This window comes from Magnolia sinica, chromosome 17 (genome assembly GCF_029962835.1).
Source record: "Magnolia sinica isolate HGM2019 chromosome 17, MsV1, whole genome shotgun sequence".
In the NCBI taxonomy this organism is placed as follows: domain Eukaryota; kingdom Viridiplantae; phylum Streptophyta; class Magnoliopsida; order Magnoliales; family Magnoliaceae; genus Magnolia; species Magnolia sinica.
In genome coordinates this window covers 28,940,701-28,959,550 of record NC_080589.1, presented here as the reverse complement: position 1 = coordinate 28,959,550, position 18,850 = coordinate 28,940,701, and positions in this window count along the sequence as shown.

Genomic DNA, 18,850 nt, shown 5'->3' with positions numbered 1-18,850 from the left:
AACCTTTGCCCCAGTAGCTTGTCTTGAATCAATCAGACTATTTATATCCATTGCTTGCTTTAGAAAGTTCAAAATATATCAAATGGATGTAAAGAGTGCTTTTTTAAATGACGATTTGCATGAAGAAGTGTATGTTGAACAACCATTGGATTTTGAAGACCTTAAGAATGGTAATCATGTATACAGCCTAAAAAAGGCCCTCTACGGTTTGAAACAAGCTCCCAAGGCATGGTATGAAAAATTGACTAAGTTTTTACTAAGTTATAACTTTATAATGGGAAGTGTTGATAAGACATTATTTGTAAAGAAACATAATGATCACATTTTAATAGTGCAAATTTATGTTGATGATATTATTTATAGATCTACCTATGCTAACATGACTATTGAGTTTGTAGATCTAATGAAATCTAAGTTCGAAATGAGCATGGTTAGGGAATTGATTTATTTCCTAGGGTTGCAAATTAAACAACAACCTGATGATTTCTTTATTTCTCAAACCAAATATGCTCTGAACTTAGTTAAAAAGTTTGAATTTGAGAATGGGAAAACTTTCGATACTCTTATGAGTACGACTTTAAAACTCTCAAAAGACTCTATAGGTAAGAGTGTGGATCCTAAACTATATCGAAGTATGATTGGAAGTTTGCTGTATTTAACTGCGAGTCATCCTGATATTGCATTTAATGTAGAAATTTGCACTAGATATTATTCTGACTCTAAAGAGTCACATTTAACTACTGTTAAGCGGATTATGCAATATGTTGCAAGTTTAGCTAATTTGGATCTTTAGTATCCACATGATACTAGTGTTTAATTAGCTGGTTACACTAATGTTGATTGGGTTGGTAATATTGATGATAGAAAATCAACCAGTGGTGGTTGTTTCTATGTTGGGAGCTGTTTAGTTTCTTGGCAAAGTAAGAAACAAAGTTTCGTATCGCTTTTAACTGCTGAAGCTAAATACATTGTAGCAGGTAATGCATGTACTCAGCTTGTCTAGATGAAAAGAATGTTAAGTGATTATGAAATTGCACAGGACTCTACGGTCTTATATTGTGATAATTCCAGTGTAATTAATATATCAAAAAATCCAATCCAGCATTCACGAACCAAGCACATTGATATTAGATATCACTACATTCGTGAATTAGTGGAAGAAAAAATAATTTCCTTGGAATACATACCTACCAAGACTCAACTTGTTGACATATTCACAAAACCGCTCGACAAAATTAGATTTTCTAAATTGAAATTTGATATTGGTATGTGCAAATTGAATTGATTATTTATGCATTTCTGTATCATAATGTATATATATGTTAGTTTGAATGTTTAAATTTCAAAATTTCAAGAAAATTGCATATTTTTGGCTATGCACGACCAGTCATGGCACGACTGGTCGAGCATGTACTCAACCAATCGTGTAACACAGACTGATGCCTTATTTGGGGGAAAAACCTTTTTTCTTCATTGTGGGTTTCTTCTCCAACGAGTCGTAGCTCGACCGGTCGAACCCATCTTCCTAATTCTTCAAGCTTAGTGTTTTATTTATAAATTTCTTATAGATTCAAGTTCATATCACTCCTTTTTCATGTTTGGTGTGATTTATTTCTTGTTTCATTGAGGTTTTTAGGATTTTCTTCTTCAAAATTTGATCTTGAGAAAACCCACTCTACTTCTCTTGCAACTACTTGCTTCCTTGATCTCCTAGTTGTAAATGGAAGGTAGAGGTAAAAAGAAAAGTTCTTGTGGTCCTTTAATTTCTAGATTGACATCTATCACATTACGCCACCTTCGGTCACCCGAAGATGATCCCCCTTATGTGCGTGATATAAGGTTGCACAATGTTATAGTTGAACGACCGGTTCATGTTGAACATCTTGCTCCATTTGATATCCTTCCTCTTCTACAATCTGTAGGATGGGATAATATTCTACATTGGAGTGGGCCGGCATACTGGTCCATTGCGCAAGCTATGTATGCATGTATCTCTGATTTTTCTATTGAAAATCTTACATTTGTTATTGCAACTAGAGAAGGTCCATTTGAAGTAGACCGACATTTGATCTCTGATCTAATGGACATACCTGTCAATGATAAAGGTATCCCCATTAGTGCTCTAGTAACTAAACCATCTGAATCTGAAAAATGAATGCTTGCTAGAGATTTGTGTAATATAGATACGTAATGGAGTAGTAATGGAAATGCGCTTGCTACAAAGTATTTGTTACCCAGATACAGAGTCCTTCATAGGATATTCATTTCAAATGTGTATCCTCGTTCTGGTAACAAAATTGAACTCATTACGTTCGTGGTTCGAATTCTTCATTTCATTGCTTTTGGATCCAATGTATGTCTTCCTTCTTTAATTTGTCATTGCATCAATTCTGTCTCCATTTTGGACACAGTGATATCCCTTTTGCTTATTTGATGACTGTGTTAGCCACCCATATGTTAGTGGCTATGCCTGTTGGAGAGGCTTCCATTCAACACTTTATTTTCAACAACTCCAATACAAACAAAATGAATCTGAGGTTGGTCGCAGGCCAAGTCAATGTGGGTGTTGGTGGAGCTGAAGCAGTAAATGAAGAAAGGGCGATTTACCTCCAGATGACATTAACATGGATGATATCTTTGATGAGATTGAATCAGATTCTGAGGCTGACCCTGATTATCAGCCTTCTGATTTCGCTAAGAGGTTGAATACTCTTGAGGAACAGGTGGCTCAGATTCGTGTAACCCAGGATTCTCAATTTTCTTATATGCGTAAATATATGAGGTGCATTAATAAGGGTTTACATCAAATTGATCCATCCATTCTTGCTCCCTCTTCAGGATCTGATTAGTGTTTTTCTCACTTGTTTTGTAATAACTCTTATGATACTTCGCTTTCTTTGGTTTGTGAGATTGACTTTTGCTTGAACATGATTTACTTATGGATTTCTAATATTGTTATCTTGCTCAATTATTCCTCATCATTCTTCTTCTTCTTCCTTATATATCTACTTCCACTTCTTTTTATTGGTTTCTTCCTTTGTCATATTGTGACAAAAAGGGGGAGATTTTTAGCATGCTTGATATATGGTGTTTGTGATATACGGCACGTGGATTGTGGACATGTAGCCTTCTTTGTATAAGGGGGGAGGAGTAAGTAAGGGGGAGTATTGTTGGAGGCATTAATGCTAATTAATGCTTTGTTTTGACCTGTATATAACTGGTGCATGATTCTTTAACTAGGTTGACTAGTTTATATTGATAACTGGTGTATGATTCTTTGTGTGCTTATAAATGCATATGTTATTATGAAGTGTGTTTTGTCACAAATTTGACAAAGGAGGAGATTGAAAGTGTTATGGTTTTTAGCTCCTATAATTGTTAAATTTTGTAGTGCCAAAACATCTTGGAATTCGTGTCTTGTGTAGCACGTCTACATATTCAAGACAATGCATCTTTCAAGAACAAAGATCTTTACTTCAAGAACTTCAAAAGCAAGATTACATGCTCATGTTCGAGTACAACATCAAGTGTGAAGTCAATATTTCAAGATTCAAAGTTCAGGCTTCAAGTCAAGATAAATTTCATGTACTTTAGACCTCAAGCTTAAGCTTCAATGTTAGTCAAATTGAAGCTTCATAGGTCTCAAGTTCAAGCTTCTATACATCTCAAGATCTCAAGTTCGTGAACTTCAAAGATCATCTATCAACTTAAGGAAAAGAAGTTTCAATATTCATACATTAAGTATAAGGTATGAATGACCTTAGATTGACCATATGGTAGGTCATTTTGAATACATAATTTAAATTGGATCATTCTATAAGTGGATAGACTATTTCTCGACTAGTCTTGGAGTATGTTCGACTAGTCCTAGCATTGGCTTGACCAGTCTAAGAATTCCCTGACCAGTCCTAAGTCTATTACTGATTTTCAGGAATTTTTGTTAAATCCTCGACTAGTCCTGGAGACTGCTCGACCGGTCGTATGAACAATGCTCGACTCGTGCTCGACCAGTCCTACAACCTCGACTCAAAGTCCATCAACTAAATTGGGTTCCAGACGACCAGTTGTGGACAGGTCTCGACCGGTCGTGGAGGCCACTTGATCGGTCGTGCAGACCCTATGACCAATCATGGAACGACTTTATCTTATCGCGCCCAAATTTTAAAAGTTTGTTGATCTCAGGACCAGTCGTGCAGACCTCACGACTAGTCGTAGACGAGATTTCTTCACTTATAAATAGAGCACGAATTTCAAAGTTTGATATTCAATTCAAGCTAAATTAATACACCACTCTGAAAGATAAGTTAGAGATATTCTTAAGCTATTTGTGTTCATTTTATATTCTCTTTTATTAGCTTTCTTTGTATTTGGTTTTGTATTCTGCATTCCAATTTTATCTGAAAGAGGAATTGAAGTATTCCCATTTCTTGGAATCAAAATCAAATCAAGCTAGCCCAAGGTGATTTAATTTAAAATCAATTTAGAACCTAGAACCATTTCATAAGTGAGTGTGGACATTGAACTTCTACTCCGATATGGTTCTTCCGAGCTGCATCAAAAGAGAATATCCAGGTATTTTACATTATTGTAAATTTCTGTGTTTTGGTTTCATTGAGATTGTGTCAGAAAAATATCTCTGTTTTGGTTTGTCTGAGGTGATCTAGAAAACTCAGAGTGTGAGGTTTTTTGAATTGTGTAAGCCCACTTGAAAGACACAACTGTGAGGGTTTTAGGTGAACCTTGAAAAACTTATTTTCATTATAAACGGTAATATCCACTGTGTGAGGATATTAGGAGTGGAGTTGTTGTGTGGCTATTTTTCTAAACAGTTGGTGTACACACAAGCGAACCACTATAATTTCTGGTCTTGTGGATTGATTGTTTATTTCTTTTTATGGATGGCTGTAATTCCCTTTTTTGCATTTATGGAGAATGTTGTAATTTCTTTTATGTAAGTGTGGGAATGTTATAATAGCTTAGATTTCATTTCTTGTATTTATTTCTTTATTCCTCTGTATTAGTTTGAGTTTTTGATACACAGACCTTTCTGGGAATTAGGTTGTCCTACCATTAACCTTTGGTTTTCGGTATAAGGTTATCCTTAGAACAACATCTATATTAATCTCTCAATACTTGTACATTTGAGGTTGTATTTAATTTTCACATTGTGAGATTGTTTATGCGCTATCTTTATTTAATTTGATTAAATTCCACTGTTAAGTTTTAAATTTGGCATAATCTTATTCACCCCCCTCTAAGACATATAGCTCGGCCTTTTCACATGTATCCACTTGGTCTCGACGTTGGGGCATCTCTTGGCCACGGAGGTTTATAGACTTTCACCCACAGACATCCAAAGTACCCAGATGCTCGAACCAAACATTTTCGGTGTCCCATCTAACCATCCACGACATGCCTGTGGAGGTCACAACCCTGATGTCGTTAGGGCATACAATATTCACAATCACACAATTGCAAGATGCATGAGTCATGTATTTTAATCATGCATCAATCCTGCGCATACCGTGCGCTCATGTGGGATAACTCCACCCATCAGGGAGTCCTATAAACCATCTGTCGAATGACATATACAATGGCAACCACATCTCATAACAAACATGCAAATGATGCGTATGGGTATGTATCATGATGCTATGCTGTTACATACTCATAATCAGTATCAATAGCCGGCACTGATAATCGACATCGATAATCGGCCTCAGCAATCATAATCGACCTCGACAAAAGGGCTTAAGGGAAGGTCATAATGTGGACATTTAACCATCATCGCCCATCAATGTGGACATTAAACCATCATTGCTTCCAAGGCATGACCCACCATAATCATCATTACATACATAATGGAGTAATCATACATCGCAATGGACCTCATATACATCACATTCGGCCCCATAAAAAGGCCCTACATACGTCTCATTGGGCCTCACTCGTGGCCCTTATATACATCACATTGGGCCTTTACCCATGGGCCATCAAATACATCAAGTGGATGACATCCACGGGCCACACCAATGGGCCTCATATATATCGAGTTGGCCATATCACATGGGTCGCACCAGTGGGCCTCCTTATACATCAGTGGACTGCATCAATGGGTCATAAATATGCAACAGGTGGGCCCTGCACATGGGCCTCAAATACATCACGATGGGCCTCATCACATGGTCTTCATATAATCAAGTGAATCGTATCACATATGCCTCATCAATGTGCCTCATATACATCAAGTGGACCGCATCAATGGGCCACACCATTGGGCCTCATATACAAAAAATGGGTCGCATCAATGAGCCGCACCAATGGGCCTTTTGGGCTTCATATACATCAAATGGGCCGCATCAATAGGCCACAATACATTACAATGGGCTATAAATACATCATGGTGGGCCTCATGGATGGGCTATAAATACATCAAGGTGGCCCTACACATATAATAGGTGGGCCTGCACCTCCAAATGAGCCCACCAGATAAACAGCATAGATATATAACACATACATCTAGGTGAGCCTGCACGAGTTAGATGGACCCCACCAGATGGACAACATGGGTGTATAACACCTACATCGCAATGGGCTGCTTACCTTGGACAACATAGATAAAATACATCATTGTGGACCGTAGCCCATGGACGGTGTGCATACAAAACATACCTCAGATAGGTCCCGTCCCACCTGGACGGTGCCGGTAAAATACATAAACCTCGGTGGGGTTCACATAACTAGATGGTCCAGATGAAAAATGGGTGGACGGTGTGAGTATAAAACAGATGCACAATGTGGATTATAAAACAGATGGACAATGCTAATATAAAATAGATGGCAGCGTTCATATAAAATAGATTGACGACGTGGAGTACGCAATACATGGAAGTGGGTTCCTCTATCCAATAGACGGCTTGGATCAACAGATACATCACGGTGTGTCCCACAGTAGGGATGGATCACATACATTCAAGGTGGGTCCCACCGTCCAAAGCACTGGACGGTATGGATAGGACCCATACATCATCGTATGGCCCACACATCATAAGGGCTTCCACCGTCTAGATAACTGGACGGTGTGGACATTACACATACCTCGTGATTAAACCCACTAAACTTGGGACGTCAACACAGCAGCTATACTAGCTGGTGTAGACATACAACAGACAATCCTCTTCACAGGTGGGTCCCACGTGGGGCCCACCATAAGTTTATTCTCCATTCAATCTACTCATAGGGCCACAAAGAACTAAATAAAGAGGAAAAACAAATTTCAAATAGATCCAAAACTTCTGTGACCCAAAAAGGGTTTTAATGGTGGACGTTCAAACCCCACTGCTCTTGTAGTGTGGACCACCTGTGTTCCATGTACGGCCGATTTTTGGCTCAACCTGCTGATTAAAGGGGGCCCATCAAATGCACAGTGTTGATGCCCCACATACATTATGAAGAGGCCTGTGGTGGGACCCACCATCCCTGCCCGTTTACGGGTGTCACGACCCGTCGCTAAGCCTACCATATCCTTTATGGGCGTATATATATATATATATATATATATATATACATATATATATATATATATATATATATATATACATTTTTTTATTTTTCAGAGGTTTTTCATAAGTGCAGCCCACATCAGGACGATCTACTCCGTTGATTGGGTTTCTGGGCTCGTGACGGGTCTAACAAGCCCAATATTTGATGTGTTTTGATGCACAGAAAACATCACAGTGGGCCCTAACAATTTATTACTATTAAAATATTTTATTTGATGGTGTGGCCCACCAGAGATTCGGATTGGCTTCATTTTTTAGCTCAACACCTAAAATTAGTTGGGAAATTGGATGGATGGTGTAAATATAACATGCATCAAGGTGGGGTCCACGTGAGCATGGCCCACCATTTTTGAATCAAACTAATATTTTTGTTTTCTCTGGAAAGCAGGCCTGACTGGTCATGTAGGCCCACACCAGGCAGCACAGTGGGCCCTTTTTGTTGGAGGCCATGGATTAAATGGATACATCCAAGTGAGGTCCACGCATGGGGCCCTGTAAGCTTGGGATCAAGCTAATATTTATGTTTCTCCCTTCAGTTGGGTCTGCTGGACAGCAAGGGCATCCCCACTAGGTGGATAGTAAGGGTGTCCACCAGATGGATAGCATAGGCGTCCACTAGTTTGGACAGCATGGATTAAATATTAGCATCAAGGCCGGCAATAGGGGAAAGAGAGAGAGAGAGAGAGAGAGAGAGAGAGAGAGAGAGAGAGAGAGAGATGATGGAGGGCTTCGCCACTATGAGCCCTCTTAAAGATTACAATACATACATCAAGATGGGCCCCAAATGGGATCCATACTTGGGTTAGGCTTGGGAAGCTTGGACATTGGATGCTCTCTTGGTGCTTGGGATGGAGTGAGAAAATGAGGGAGAGGATGGGTTGTTGTAAGGGAGATGGGATGGAGGGTATGTTTTCTTTGGACTTTTGGTAAGAAGGGAATGGTTAGGTATGGGTGTTGTTGACTTGGTGAAGAGAGAGGTATGGATGAGTGATGGGTTGTACTTGAATTATGATTGATATGATTAATTGTAGAGATTCCCTCGGTATTCACAATGCATGGAGTTTTCCTCGAACTAAATGCAGGCCCACATCTCCTGGCATAGGTATCACCTTGGCGCGTAATACGCGGTGTCGGAACCGCGATGACGGTATGATTGCGAGAATACAAGTTTCAAGTCGAGCTAACTCTAATATATGGGACACGACTCAGGATCACGTGCAAACGCTAATAAAAGATCGCAGGTCACCAGAATTCGACCGGAAGGACCGTGGAGGTTTACGGAATGATACGGGCTAGGATACGGGTCTTACACAAGGTAAATGGCAGAGTTCAAATAGTTGTTCATTAGGGAACATGTCGTTTATAGGTGTTGTCTCAAGGAAATCAGGCAGATCAAGTCTGGAAAGATGGTCATCCACTACATTTTCTACTCCCTTTTTGTCTCGTATTTCCAAATCAAATTCCTGGAGTAGGAGATCCATGTTATTAGGCAGGGCTTAACATCATTCGTAGAAAGAAGGTACTTAAGCACCTCATGATCAGTGTAAATGATGATCTTAGATCTGATCAAGTAGGATCTAAATTTGTCTAAAGCGAATACTACGGCTAGGAGTTCCTTCTCCGTAGTAGAGTAATTCACTTGGGCTGGATTTAAAGCTCTACTTGCATAGTGAATAACATAAGGCTTCTTTTCTTTTCTCTGGCCTAACACCTCCTTAATAGCATAGTCAGACACATCACAAATAATTTCAAAAGGAATGCTCTAGTCAGGTGGCTACATGATAGGTGCAGTGGTCAACATGCCTTTGAGCTTAGAAAAGGCCCATTCCGTACCATTTTTTATGCCTATGTGCACGATGATCGACGCCCTTAGCCAAACCTAGACTAGCTGTGCATAGTGCACACCCAGCTGACCGGAACCTGAAGACCTCGGAACTTATTTCATATCGACCGCCCCATCGTCGCGATCGTGTAGGTCCACCCGCGCGTCTGTACAACACTCCGTTAGTGAGATACGCCGTGAAGAATTGTTAGTTTATCATATGCGCATGGCGTCATGTACTCCATTCCACATATGTGCATAACACATCCCATGCACACATGCACATGCTACACATGGGTGAGAGAATCTCACCCATGTGTGTGATGTCACACACCCATACCTCCCCTCTCTCATATGCATGCAAGGTCAAATCTTCTCCATACCATACCCTATGCATGACATCATCACACCATGCCATCCCATGTCCCTTTAATCCACCATTAATTACAAATCATGAATTAATTGATATAATCCTAGTCTAAGCTAACTAAAATCACATTAATTGAATCTAACCACATTTTAACAATTTCTCTACAAATAGTCCTTCATCCCTTAACATTTCATCATTTTTCTACACAAGGAGAGAGAGAGAGAGAGAAGGAGATCTTAGTGGGTCATCAACTCCATCAATCCGATCCATCTTAATGTCACGCCCCAAACCAAGAGATCGGACTCACAGGAATCCTGATCACCAAATCTGGTGCCGACAGCCTCCATAGTACCCCATTCTCGGCTCCCAGCACAGCATATAGCAGATTCCGATCCTGGGACCCTACAAGGAGGATTTTCCAATGTACGTTTATCGCATAAGAAGCATAACCACAAGTTTACCCAAATCACAAAGGCAACATCATCATCACATATCCACTAATATAAATATTTGAATACAATGCTGAAAGGGAAATACATATGTATCAAAATCAAAGCTCCTGAAAACCGCTGCATGCTCCAAGATCAATGCTACTGCAACCTAACGCCACCTGCATGCATCTATCATGCATAAGTTTATAGAAAGCTTAGAGGGTGGTGAAAGTGTGTGCACAAGATAAGTGCCAAGTATTCAATAAAGCCCATAAATCATACATTATCGAAATAAGCGGAAATACTGACGAGATAATGAATCATACGATATCAGAGTAAGCGGAAATATACTGGTAAGTCCATGAGTCATATAATATCAGAGTACACAATGCAAATCATAATGAGCCAAATATCATATACTGCGGATGAAATGCAATATGCAGATCTTGCCAAGTCCATCTAAGCCATATAAGTCAGAAACGTAGCAATCCAAATTGCCATATGTCGTGGATGAAATGCAATATGCAATGCGAATGAAATGACCAAGCTGGAATGAAGTCGAGATGATAGCACGTAGTATTGCTATCTATGAGGTCCATCACAAGAGAATTCTATCCAAACCAGTCCAATACCTAAATTTGGATACCCAAACACCTGATCTTAGGTTAGTCGCACGCCCCAACCGAAATCCTGGCCATTGCAAAGGTACACGTAACAAATGGTTGCACACCACCAGCCCGAGTGAATAGTGAATGGATGAATGAATGAGTATGCAACTCCTGCTCAATAGCCTGCCAGCACAGTAGCCTGCCAGCACAGTAGCCTGCCAACCACTGGTAGATCGCCCAATGTGGTAGCTCGCCTAGGCCTCAGCCCGACCACATCACACCAGCTCACATTAGCGTCCGCCCACGTGCGCCCACCCACATGTGTAGTAGTGATGGGGTGTCATACTATCATGTCAGTCCTCATATCAAGCCCACATATCAGTACGGTTCCTCTCTGGGGAATCACCGGGGTCTATTATACTTCACACTGACTGCCGCCTCCCTAGCCGCACAGCCTGGTTAGTGGAATAAACCACACTATCCGCCTGACTAGTAATCTGCCAATACCTACCCAGCTCATCGATAGTGGACTCATTTGTAAGCTGGCCAAACTCAGCCTAGCTTACAGCCCCCTCACTCGGGCGGATAAGGCCACACCCCCTCCCAACTGACCACGACACAGTGGGAGACGTGACCTACTGTATTTAGCGCTCGGGTGCTCATATTTCACTTGGTCTAGATGTTAGGGCGTCTCCTGGCCTCGGAGGTTCTGGGACTTTCACCCAAGGACATCTTAAGTGCCCATAGTGCTAGAACCAAACATTTTTGGTGTCCCATCTGGCCATCCACAATATGCCTGTGGAGGTTATGGCCCCGATGTCGCTAGGGCATACAATGATCTTGTCACACATATGCGAGATGCATGAGTCACACCGTACAATCATGGAACAATCCCGCGTGTACCACGTTCTCATGTGAGTAACTCTTATCCATGAGTCCCATAAATAATCTACCCAATGGCATATGCAATGATCAATTACTACTCATATCAAGCATACATATGATGCGTATGGGCATGAGTCATGAAGTTACACTAAGCATGGTATAAGGTGATGAACTATCCTTACAATGAAGATGGGCCTAGATGGCCTACACACCACAAGTATGGGCCTATTAATGGGCCCTAGGGAGAGTTTATAATGCGGACATTTAACCAACATTATTCTTACAATGTGGACGTCAAACCATCATTGCTCCCAAGGCACGACCTGTCATAAACATCATTACATAAACTATGGTGGAATCACACATTGCAATGGACCCTAAGGACATCCCGTTGGGCCTCGACCCATGGGCCTTAGATACATCAAATGGGCCGCATCACATGGGCATTATATTGATCAACGTGGGCCTCAATTGACAACCATAAATAAATCAAGATGGGCCTCATACATCCCCAAAAATCATATTGGAGGATCATTTGGACCATACCATAAATAGCAATGGAGATAACAATTTTCACGGTTAAATAAATCACAAGGCCCACTATAAAGTTTATTTTCCAACCAATCTAATCATAAGGTCATAAAGACCTGGATTAAGAGGGGAAAACAAATTCATATAGGTCCAAACCCTGTAGCCCAAGGTTTTAATGATGGACATTCAAACCCACTATTTCCTGTAATGTGGTCCACCTGATCAACGGATGGATGGTGTGGCCCACTGTGATGTATTTTGAGATCCAACCTATTCATAAATTAACATAGTGATAGATGAAGTGGAAACAAATATCAGCTTAATAGGAAACTACTATGGCCCTTAGAAATTTTAAAAGGCCCACCATTTCAACGGTGAGGCCCACTTGAACTTTAAATCTGACTCATCCTTTAGTTCATACCATAAAATAATATTTCAAAATGGTTGGACAGTATAGATACAACACATTGTATCATGGTGGGCCCCACCGCCCAAACATTGGACGGTGTGGATAAAACACATACATCATTAGGTGGGTACCACTGTCCAGTGCTGTGGACAGTGTGGACAAAACACAAACACCATGGTGGGTTCCACCGTCCAATACCATGGACGGTGTGAATAAAACACATACATCATTGGTGGGTCCCATGTGGGGCTACCATAACGTTTACTTGCCATCCAATCTATTAATAAGGTCACAGGGACCTCAATGAAGAGTAAAAACAAATCTCAGAATGGTCCAAAACTTTTGGGAAAACCCAAAAGGGTTTCAATGGCAGACGTTTAATCACCTCTGTTTCCTGTGACGTGGGCCACCTGAGCCATGTATATGGCTGATTTTTGGAGAGGAGCCCACTGCCCTAGGGGGCCATAAAATGAGCGGCGCAGATGTTCAACACACGGGCCTGCAGTGGGGCCCACGGCCTTGACATCTCACACTCGCCACGTATAATAAGCAACAGGACACTGCTGCGCGTTAGACAGTGGTAGCGCTTGCTACCTTTGTTTATTATTATTTTATTTCCAGTTTTCTTGAGGATTTCCCCAGGTGGGGCCCACATCGTGAGGATCCACCCTTGCCATTGGATTCTATGGCCCGATATAGTCCAAAAGAGCCTAATATCCAGTATGTTTCGGCAAGTAGAACATCAAGGTCGGTTTTTAACGGTAACAATACTGTCTTCTATGCTATGTCCTGCCAGATAGTCAGATCAGCTTCTTTTTTTTGGCTCAACGCCTAAAATGAGTTGGGAAATAGGATAGACGGCTTGGATTAAAAACATACATCAAGGTGGGACCTGTATGAGTGGCCCACCAAAATTTTTGAATCAAAATGATATTTCTGTTTTCATTTCACGTCCAGCGTCCCTAGACACTGGATGGTTTGGGCGCACACATAAATTAAGGTGGGTCCTGCTCAGGTGGGCCACTAAATGGCTGGGTGGTGTGATAATACACACATTAAGATGGGGTACATCCAGGTGGGCCACACAACCACATCATCATACAACAAAAAAATAATGAAAGAGAGAGAGAGAGAAACATGTGATGGAGGTACCCCGACACTATGGGTCCTCCGTTCCATGCATTCAATCATACATCAAGTGGGTCCCAATACATGTGGGCCCACAAAATCAAAAATCAACGGTGGAGATTCATTCTCCACCAAAATGGAAAGTCTAGATGACCTCTATCCATGCAAGGAGAATAAACATCATGATGGGGTCCATGGAGAATGGCCCTATCATGGAATGATCATGAGGATCAAAGTGGGCCATCGGCCACATCGAGGGTCCAAAGTGAGATCCATACCATCAATCGGTAGGCCCCACTTGGCCCATCATCAAAAGAATGAAATCTAAGCCTATAGAAGCACCCACTGTTCGATCTCCTTGTGTCTCACTTTGATGGAGGATGATGAGAGATGAAGGGTTAGGATGAAGGATTTTGGGGTGGGAAGTAGGCCACATAAAACACAGTTTTCTCTCTTGAAAAACCATGGACGTCCACCACTCCTCTTGCTTGGAAAGTGTGAAGTGAGAGAGAGAGAGAGAGAGAGAGAGAAGGGATGGTTGTAAGAGAGAGGTGATGGAAGTGAGGTGATAGTGTACTTAACATGTATGGGTGTGTAAGAGAGAGGGTGAGAGAGTTGAATTTGGGGTTGCTCTTATACTTGACATGAGGTGATTGATTGATTGATTGATGGGACATGTTGTAGAGATTCTCTTGGGATTGCAAACGTGCGGTGTTTCTTCGAAATAAACGCGGGCCCACATCTCCCGGCCAGGGTATCGGATCGGTGCATAAGACACGGCGTTGGAACCGCGGCGATGGTGCGGTCACAATAGTACAAGTCTCGGATTGAGCCAACTCAAATCTACATGATATGACTTAGGATCGTGCGTAAACATCGATCATCGGTCGTAGGTTGCCGGTATTCAACGGGAAGGATCGTGTGAGTCGACGGAACAGTACGAACTAAGATATGGGTCTTACTGCTCTACCCACCTAATAAAAATTTCATCCTTGAAATTTATTATTATGTAGGACAAGGTAAGGGAAGAGGAAGCATCAGTATAAACATATACAAGGCATAATCTACCTATAAAGAAATGGAGATGGCATTTTTTAATCTCAGCCTTGCGCTCCCAGGACGTCTCCTCAATGGAATGGTGACCCATATAGAACCTCAGATCCCGGATTAGAAATGATCGAAATGGGAATACTATGCAGCCTCATAATCTCAACGGTAGGGAGCTATGTCAAAAGGTTTCTAAGTTATTCAAACTCAAGGATCTAATCATTTTAAGTTCTTAGTAATCATAGAGTGAAGGGTAGCTATTAGCAGATATGTGATTTAATCCTTAGGTATTCCCAAGTTATGCTATAATACTAACTTCTGTCACGCCCCGAACTCGAAAATTGGGCTCACAAAATTTCCGATCACCAAATCTGGTGCCGACAGCCTCCGTAGTACCCCATTCTTGGCTCCCAGTGCACATACACTAGATTTCGATCCTGGGATCCTTCAGGGAGGATTTTTCAATGTACATTTGTCTCGTAATAAGTATAACTATAAGTTTACCCAAATCACAAAGGGGCAACATCATCATCACACATCCACTAATATAAACTTGAATACAATGCTGAAAGGGAAATACATATGCTAAATAAAATTAAAGCTCCAGAAGTCAGCTACATGCTCCAAGCTCCACACTGCTGCAACCTAATGCCACCTGCACGCATCTATCATGCATAAGCTTATAGAAAGCTTAGTGGGTGGTGAAAGTGTGTGTATAAGGTAAGTGCTAAGTAAGCAATATCAGAGTAATCAGAGTAGGCGAACATATACTGGTAAGTCCATGAGTGCTATCAGCCGTACCAAGGCTATGCGATACAAGGCATGAATGCTAACAGCCATATCAAGGTTATGCAATGTAAAACATAATAAGACAATAACAGATGCCAAGGATGCAATGCAATATGCAAATCCTGACAAACCTGCACGTATTGTGCGATCATGTGGGGATAACTCCATCTCATAAGGAGTCCCATAAACATCTCAGCCTAATGACATCTGCTTTAATCAATTATCCATCACAACATGCATATGAATGATGGGGGTCCATAGAAGGATGGCAGATCTAGTTCAAATATCAAGATAAGCTCATTGATTTAAAACACGTCACGATAGTTAAACAAAGAATCCAACTTATAGCCACTGCAACATCGGATGATGCTTCCAATGTGGGACAAAGTTCTGCCTTCACCGTGTGCACAGTAGCTTGCTAGCACAGTAGCTTGCCAATCACTGGTAGCTCGCCCAGGCTGATCAGGCCCCGCCCACATCAGTGTCCGCCCAGGTGCGCCTGCCCACATGTGATCATAGTGATGGAGCGTTACAATATCCCCCACCGAGGGCAGATCCGATTCTAAGTGCAATAAGTGGGCTTCCTTACCCTCTCTATCTCGCAATAAACTGTACTTTCCTATAGGCCTAATATATACACAAGGTGACTCCAAGGTGTAGGTATCATGATGCTATGCTGTCACATACTCATAATCGGTATTGATAACCGGCACTGATAATCGACCTCGACAAATCGGAATCGGTTGAACAAGGCCTAAGGGAAGGTCATAATGTGGACATTAAACCATCATTGCCTAACAATGTGGCCATTTAACCAACATTGCTCTTAAGGAGTGGCCCCACATAGGGTCAAACACATAGTGGACCCATGGCCTCACATAAGGGCCTAATATATATCATGATGGGTTACATCCATGGGCCTCTCATACATCAGGTGGGCCGTATCATATGGGCCACATATACATCACAATGGGCCTCAACCCATGGGTTCTAAATACATCACAATGGGCCTCAACTATGGGCCCTAAATACATTCAACGAGCAGTATCAATGGGCCTCTCATACACAATAAGTGGGCCCTACACATGGGTCTCAGATGCATTAAATGGGCCACGTATTTGGGTCTCGAATACATTAAATGGCCTCATAACATGGGCCTCATATATATCAAGGTGGGCCCCAACGGATGGGCCATAACCACATCAAAATGGGCCTCCTTAAATGGGCCTGATATATATCAAGGTGGGCCTCAACAATGGGCCACAAATACATCAAGATGGGCCTACTCACATGGGCCTCATATATATACCAAGGTGGGTCTCAACGGACGGCCACAAGTACATCAATATGTATATAATACATACATACATACATACATACATATATATATATATATATATATATATATATATGAAACATATCAAAAGATCTTAAACTGGACCACACTCCAAATAACAGTGGCGATAATGATTTCCACCATTTAAAATTCTCGAGGCCCACCATAACATTTATTTTCTATCCAATCTGGTCATAAGGTCACACAGGCTTGAATTAAGAGGAAAGACAATTTTCCTAATGATCTAAAACTTTTGTGACAACAAAGGTTTTAATGGCAGACACTCATTCCCTACTACTTTTGCTGGGTGGTCCACTTAATCCTAGATTTGCCTCATTCTTTAGCTCATGTCATAAAATGAGCTTTCAAAATGGTTGGACAGTTTGGATGCAACACATGCATCAAGGGTGGGGTCCACTGACCGTCCAGCTAAGGGAGTGGACGATGTGGGTAAAACACATACACCGTGGTGGGTTCCACCATCTAATGGTGTGGATGGTGGGAACAAAACACATACATCAATGGTGGGTCCCACGTGGGGCCCATCATAACATAAATTTCCATCCAATCTATTGCTAAGGTCACGCAGACCTGGATACAGAGGAAAAACAAATTTCAGAATGGTCCAAAACTTTTGGGAAAACCCAAAAGGGTTTCAATGGCAGACGTTCAATCACCTCTGTTTCCTATGACGTGGGCCACCTGAGCCATGTATACGACTGATTTTTGGAGGGGGGCCCACTGCCCTAAGGGGCCATCAAATGAGTGGCATAGATATTTAACACACAGGCCTGAAGTGGGGCCCATGGAATGATCATGAGGATCAAAGTGGGCCATCAGCCACATCTAGGGTCCAAAGTGAGATCCATACCATCAATTGGTAGGCCCCACTTGGCCCATCATCAAAAGAATGAAATCTAAGCCTATAAAAGCACCCATTGTTTGATCTTCTTGGTCTGATGGAAAGCCGATCTCCTTGTGTCTCACTTTGATGGAGGATGATGAGAGATGAAGGGCTAGGATGAAGGATTTTGGGGTGCGAAGTAGGCCACACAAAACACACTTTTCTCTCTTGAAAAACCATGGACGTCCACCACTCCTCTTGCTTGGAAAGTGCGAAGAGAAAGAGAGAGAGAGGGGATGGTTGTAAGAGAGAGGTGATGGATGTGAGGTGATAGTGTACTTGACATGTATGGGTGTGTAAGAGAGACGATGAGAGATAGTTGACTTTAGGGCTACTCTTGTACTTGACATGAGGTGATTGATTGATTGATTGCGTGATTAATGATGGGACATGTTATAGAGATTCTCTTGGGATTGCAAATGCGTGGTGTTTCTTCGAATAAACGCAAGCCCACATCTCCCGACCAGGGTATCGATCGTTGCGTAAGACGCGGCATTGGAACATGGCGACGGTGCGGTCACAATAGTATAAGTCTCGGATTGAGCTGACTCAAAGCTAGAGGATATAACTTAGGATCACCCGTAAACATCGATCATCGGTCGTAGGTTGCTGAAATTCGACGGGAAGGATTGCGGGAGTCGACGGAACAGTACGGACTAGGATACGGGTCTGACACTCAACCACCCATCTAATCCATCAAGGTGAGTACACCCCCTCCACTCTTATGGTTTGTTTTCTTTCTTAATTATTTGGATGATTAATTATGGTGATGATGTGAGAATAATGATAATGATGATGTAGGACCCGTTGATTGTAGGGCCCATTACACACATATAGATGATGAGATGAAACAAATATTAGCATGATCTAAAGCTTGTGTGGGACCCACTAGCTATGGGCCCACCGCGATGTTTACTAACCATTATAAATGGGTATACAGTCACAATGACTTGGATGAGGAGAAAACATAAATACTAGCTTATTTAGGACTAAGGTCCACTATGATGTTTAGGCACAATCCAAGCCTT